Below are 5634 nucleotides of genomic sequence, written 5' to 3' on the forward strand. Positions count from 1 at the left end.
TGATGAATTAGTGTTCATTCTCCCTCCTCCCCCTCTTCTCCCTCTCCTTCTTGAATTTAGCTGAAAGCTTATGAGTTTCTTTTTTTAAAATGTCTTAGTCACCTGGACGTGGAACGATGTCCAAAACTAAGACGGTTGATATTTGTATTGACAGCTTAGAGCTTCAGAAAACCCTATAGTTAGAGTTGTCTTTTGCTTCACTTTGCTTTCTTTCTAAGACCTCTGTTCCCACCACCTAAAAATGAGGATTGGTCATTAGAGGACCTAATTACATTATTTTATTTTATTATTTTTTTTTAATTTCTAGGAGAGAGAGAGAGAGGCAGTGTGAGCAGGGGAGGGTCAGAGAGAGAGGGAGTCACAGACTGAAACAGGCTCCGGACTCTGAGCTGTCAGTCAGCACAGAGCCCGACTTGGGGCTCGAACCCACAAACCACGAGATCATGACCTAAGCGAAAGCCGGACACTTAACCAACTAAGCCACCCAGGCGCCCCTAATTACATTCTTTTAATGTACTGATCCTTGTCTATGTGCTATATGGCGTGGCCAGTGGGGGTCTCGAAGGCTGGTATGACACACGGCTGCCTGCTTGGTGGAATGGACATAGCTTCAAATGGTTGCTCATTTCCCTGGGTATACCTGTTTATACCACGGGACATTAGGTGGAGTGGATACCACATTCTGACTTGATGGATGTGCCTCCCCACCCATGCTCCTTAGGCGCTGGCTGCTTCAAGTGAAGACTAGGGAATATTCTTCAGTTACCTGCCTAAAGGTTTCTCAGGAAGCAGAAGGTGAGGAGCCCCTCTCCCACGTTTCCATATCCAAAATGACATCTGCCTTTAGAAGTCCCAATCTTTAGGGGATGGGTTTCTGCCATTTTTAACATAGTAGTATTGTTGCTTACAGTAACAACATGGTAATTTGCATTTTCCTCTTCATATGTTAGTTGGAAGGTGCCATGCAGAATGACAAAGGGAAAAAATGAAAGATGGCAGTATATGGACTACAGACTCCCCCAGCTCCCGGACAAATAATTGCAATGCTTCATGCAAAATAAGTAGTAAGAACACCCAGAGGTGCCATGAGGGGACAGAAGAAAAGGATCTGAATTCCACCTTATGGCTGAGGAATGCTTAACAGAAAATTATGTCCCTGAGGGATGAGTAGGAGTTTACCAGGTAAAAGTGAAATGGAAGTGAATTCTTGGCAGATGAAAGAGGATGTATGAAATGTCCAGTGAGCACATGACTGTGACCTGAGCGTCTTCAGGAACATCACCAGTGAGGCAAATAGCAGCCAGATTATGAGAGGCCTAGGATGAGCTCAAGGCCATGTCTGCTTCCATTTTATCACCAAGTCTCATGTCATACCTAGCACACAGTAGCTACTCAATAAATGTTTACCTAATGAATGCATGGAAGAACAAGTAAATGAGGACCCTGGACATTAATAGGAAGTCTAGTGATAAGATTTTTTGAAACAAGGAATTACCTGGGGGACAATGTGGAGGGTGGTCCACACTGGAAGGATGTTAAATGGTGAGGAGATGAGGTAAAATAGACAAGGAAAAGAAGGATTGGAAAGGCTAAAGCAAAGGCATATCTTTAGGAATGTAGAGGAGGGCTCAGATTCAGGAAACATTTCTCTGATGAACCCAGGGTATTCAGTTGGATGTGGGGGATGTGTGAGAAGGACTGAGAAGTCTTCTGAGAGCGTATGGCTTGGGTAAAGTAGAAATAATATGGCATAGCTATATGGCAGTTGTGAGAAAGAGCTACCATTCAACAGGAATGAACAATTACACACTCTGGCCAAGCAATAAGGCCTAGGGAAGGGCTGTGGGGAGAGCACCAGTGAGACTTACCACCTGCATCTCCCCTGCACACTCCAGTGTGGGCCTGTGGGCCTGTGAATCACTGTCTTAGCTGGGCATCATCACAGTATTCACTGGCATGTTATAAAATTTTGATTAAGTATCTAAAATTATTTTTTCCTAAGTTCTAATACTATCACTCTGCTTTCTATTCTGTCACGTGAAAATGTTGAGTTGAGTAGATTGTCGTTGGATTACATAGATTATGTGGAATGAGGCATCATTTATTGAAAATAATAGGAAGATGAATAACATCAGAGCTGATGTCAATGAAAATGGAACATATATTGTAACATTTATTGAAAAAAAAGTATTGCTTACCATGTGCCAGGCATTTGGAAATGTTTTAAAAATATCAATTATTTAATCAGGGTGCCTGGGTGGCTCAGTCAGTTAAGTATCTGACTTAGGCTCAGGTCATGATCTCACCGCTCATGAGTTTGAGCCCACTTCGGGCTCTGTGCTGACAGCTCAGAGCCTGAAGCCTGCTTTGGATTTTCTGTCGCCCTTTCTCTCTGTTCCTCCTCCACTCATGCTCTGTCTCTCTTAAAAATAAAGATTACAAAAAAATATATATCAATTATTTTAAAAAATCAGTTACTTAATTCTAATATCCCCATGGAGACATAGTCAAAATTATGTGTGTTGTGTGAATATGGAAATTGAGGAGCAGAGACGTTATGTTTCTTCTGTGAGGTCATATAGCTGGTAAGTAGAAGAAGCCAGATTTGAACCCAACATTCCAAAGTCACCATACCTACCCACTCCTGTGGGCTGGCTTCTCTTGTTAAATTGTGTCCCAGGTAGATGATCGATTTAGGAAGTGATGAGTGGCCAGGCCTGGCCATATACAAATGATATCACAATTAGAAATAGTTTTATAAACATGGAGTCGAGGTTAAACCATTCATTTATTGTCACTGTTGAGGCCATGTTTAGTGCTCTTCTTAGTCTTTCAGTTTACTCACTTGTGCTGACTAAATGTTTGATGCTTTGCAAATGCTAACTGTTGAGAACCCTCAGTCAAAACTTTTCATTGATTGTGTCTGGACTTGAACCCCTTCTTGCCCCCTGGGGATACAGGAGTCAGATGCAAGGGCATGGAGTCTGGGTGAAGTGGATCTGTGAAAGTGAGGTACAGCTCCAAACGTAGTTCACGAACTCTTCTGGGTTGTGCAAGTGCGTGGTGCATCTGCCTGAAGACTTTGGAGCTCCCCAGCAGAGAAGCAGAAGAGATTCTGGAGATACATTCTCTGTGTTCAAGCCCTTCCTTGGCCACTCACCAGTCATGAGACTTTGGGAAAGTTATGACCTGATGTCTTGCAATTTCTTCATCTGTAAACAGGGCTAAGAATGTTCCCTGCCTTAGAGGGTTATTTTGAGGTTTAAGTTAATGCATCATAATTAGCCCTCAGTACGTGTGTCTGCTTTTATTAGTCTGCCAGTAGCACCTCAGAAACCCATCCACCTACCTCCTCTCCCCAAAATCTTTCTCTTTTATGTCCCCGTAGCATCTGTTTGCATTGTTTGTACAGTAACGATGAAGTGTTCAGGGACTCGGAGGCCCATGGCTTGTTTATCACATGAGCCTGCACATGTAAATGAAGCAGTATTTGGATGCAATCTTTCACTGGACACACTCCTTCCCAACTACGCTCATTGTGTCGAGAATTAAAAAAAATAAAAAAGGCAATAATAGAAAATGGCTGGTTTATGAGGCGTTTATAAAATGCCAGTGCAACTTTAATTCTCTGGTTTTTGGAACATCTATAAACATTTCTTAGTTTAAAAACACATCTAATCTCTTCCATTGATTATAACTCTGTAAGTCAGTGTTATTTACTTACTCTTTTTCTCATTGCACTTCACATGTGCCAAATCGGTGTGCCTGATGACACACTCCTCATTAGTCAGTACACAGTTAGCTCTCCCCACCCCTGACGCCCACACTGATTGTTGTGAAAGTTGCCCGGCTGCGGTAAAGAGCCCAGTGATGTGTTGAAACAGGGCAGTGGGAACTGTTTGCTCCCATAGGAAGAAGGATTTTATCCCTGGCAGTGCTTAATTTTAAGGCCGTGGCAATTAGTAATGAGAAGACCTGAGTTTCTAACAATTCCTCTTGTTACAGATTCTCTCTAGATGACACGCCCGTGTTGGGTGCGCCCAGGCCCTCCCCTTGGTGGTGATCACTAATAGGTACAAATCTTAAGCATCCACTTGATCAGTTTGACACAAGTGCACGTAATTGCCATACAAATCAAGACGGAGAAGGTTTCTAACCCCTCAGAGGTTTTCCCATGTCCTCGTCCCCATTTCCAACATAGGTGACTTCATCCACATAGATTAGCTTTGTGTGTTCTTTAACTTTGTATAAGTGGAAGCCAAGAGTATGTGCTCTCCTGAGTGAGACTTCTTTTCCTTAATTTTCTGCTTGAATTTCATCCAAGTTGCTGCATGTAGCAGTAGTGTGCTCTGCCATGGAGCAGTTTTGTGACTTAGTAACAATTTATTTACACTATCAGCTACTGGTGGATTTTGGGTTATTTCTGCTGTTTTGGCTGCTGTGAGCAAAGCATCCAGGAAGGTTCTTATAGGTGATGTGTTCTCCTTTTCTGGGAGAACATAAGACGGGTGAGGTTCTCTGGGCGTCCTAGAGGCCTGGGCTTAGAGATAGCTTTCGTAGATCCTGCCACACTCTTCCAAAGTGGTTGTGTTGGTACAGTCCACTGTTAGTTATTCATTATTTTTAAGTGACTTAAAAAGTATCCTCAAACCCACCACTGAATGAAATAAGGGTTATGTCCTCTACTTTAAAAATGAGGAAACTGGGGTGCCTGGGTGGCTCAGTCAGTTAAGCGTCTGGCTTTGGCTCAGGTCATGATCTCACAGTTCATGAGTTCAAGCCCTGCATTGGGCGCTCTGCTGTCAGCACAGAGCCTGCTTCCGATCCTCCCTCTCTCTGCTCCTTTACCATACACTCTCTCAAAAATAATAAATAAAAATAAATTTTAAAGAAAATGAAGAAACTGACTCAGGAGGGGCTTAGGGCTTGTACATATCACCCAGCTAGAAAATGCCATAACCGGGAGCTACCCCCCGGGTCTTCTGAATTCAAGGACAGCTAGGTCTCTCTCTGTTCTAGTGTCTTTATAGTTCCTTTAAAGATATTGAGTTATCTGCGAGCAGAAAGGCACTTGTAAGGCATTCACTGGGACAAAATAGGAAGGAAAAAAATCTCAAATTCTGGCCAGAAAAAAAAAAATTGAGCATTTCACACTTCTGCCAAAGAACTTGCTGGCAGAGAGCAAATTGCCTGTCGGACATGGATGCTGGCATGGTTCCCGGCACAACCTGCCTATACCTTGTTTGGCATCATAGTTTCAAGATTTTATGTGCCTACAGGGCCAGTGCATGGCATCCTTACACGGATCTTCTTGTATTCACCTCCGAAGGTTTCCCTTCATTATAAAAAATAAAGCCTGCATCCTTGCTAAGCCAAGTGTGGCCCAGGGACCAGCAGCGAGGCACCAGTGGGAGCCTGTTAGAGACATAGAATCTCAGGCTCCACTCCAGCCCTTGCTGTGCTGTGGTGTGACAAGGTTCCCCAGGTGTGCCTGTGGTCACCCAACTGCGAGAAGCACTGATGCTGATAGCTGTAGATTAGATATCACTTCCTGCTGCTGTGGGGTCTGTGGGAACATGACTCTTCATTTCTGAGTCTCAGTGTCCCAATCTGAAATATGGGGTTAACAATATG

This window comes from Hyaena hyaena, unplaced genomic scaffold (assembly GCF_003009895.1).
Source record: "Hyaena hyaena isolate Hyena2069 unplaced genomic scaffold, ASM300989v1 scaffold_206, whole genome shotgun sequence".
Lineage (NCBI taxonomy): Eukaryota > Metazoa > Chordata > Mammalia > Carnivora > Hyaenidae > Hyaena > Hyaena hyaena.